Below are 911 nucleotides of genomic sequence, written 5' to 3'. Positions count from 1 at the left end.
CTGAGCGGGGCGTGGGGACAACGCCGCGGGTTGCGCTCCCGTTGCGGGCCCCGGTCCGGTGCGGGGGCGACACTGAGGGTTGCGATCCATTGCCGGACACGGAAAAAAAGACAAAAAAAAAATTAAAAAAATAAAAATAAATAAAATAAAATTAACTCTCCACTAGCATTGTTATGCTCAATTGTCACCTTCTCAGTGAGGTCGCCCACTAGCCACCTTATTTAAAATTAACTCTCCACTAGCATTGTTATGCCCATCCCCCTCACTGTTTACTCTTTCCCTGTCCCCTTTATTATCGCCTGAGATAGCACACACTTCACTTGTTGGTTTATTGTCTGTACAGCATAACCTCTGTGAGGACAGGAATGTTTTATTCCCAGAGGCTGGATCAGGGTTTAGTATTTTGTAGGTGCTCAGCAAAATGTCTGTTGAATAAAGGAATAAATAAACAGGCTTTGTCTTCTTTATTGTAAAGCAGAAAAAATTTAGCTTACTTGCCTTTCCAGGTTAGGTCAGAGGTTGATATCACTGTTCTCAATTCTCCCTAACAACAAATCCATGCTGACAATGACAACACCTGCCTTGTCTCCCGCCCTCCCACTTTGGCGGTGAAGTACTGGTTCTCAAACAGAGGATATTTCATCTCCCAAGAGACAACATGTGGGAACGTTTTTGGCTGGCACGACTCAGTGGGGGGGTGGAGAATGGTGCTGGCAGCTCAGGAATACAGGCCAGGGATGTTGCAAAACATCCTGCAATGCACCGGTCACCCTCACAGGAAAGAGTTATCAAGTCTAACATGTCAATAGTGTCAAAGGGGAGAAACCCTGGGTTAGTAACACTTGGATTTGAACTGGCTCTGCCAAATGCCAGCATTCTGATCAGGAGCAAGTTATACTCTGTAAGCCTTG

This window comes from Galeopterus variegatus, unplaced genomic scaffold, assembly GCF_000696425.1.
Source record: "Galeopterus variegatus unplaced genomic scaffold, G_variegatus-3.0.2 Scaffold11159, whole genome shotgun sequence".
NCBI classification, from domain to species: Eukaryota; Metazoa; Chordata; class Mammalia; order Dermoptera; family Cynocephalidae; genus Galeopterus; species Galeopterus variegatus.
The sequence above is the reverse complement of the archived record's forward strand: the minus strand, read 5'-3'. Positions refer to the sequence as shown.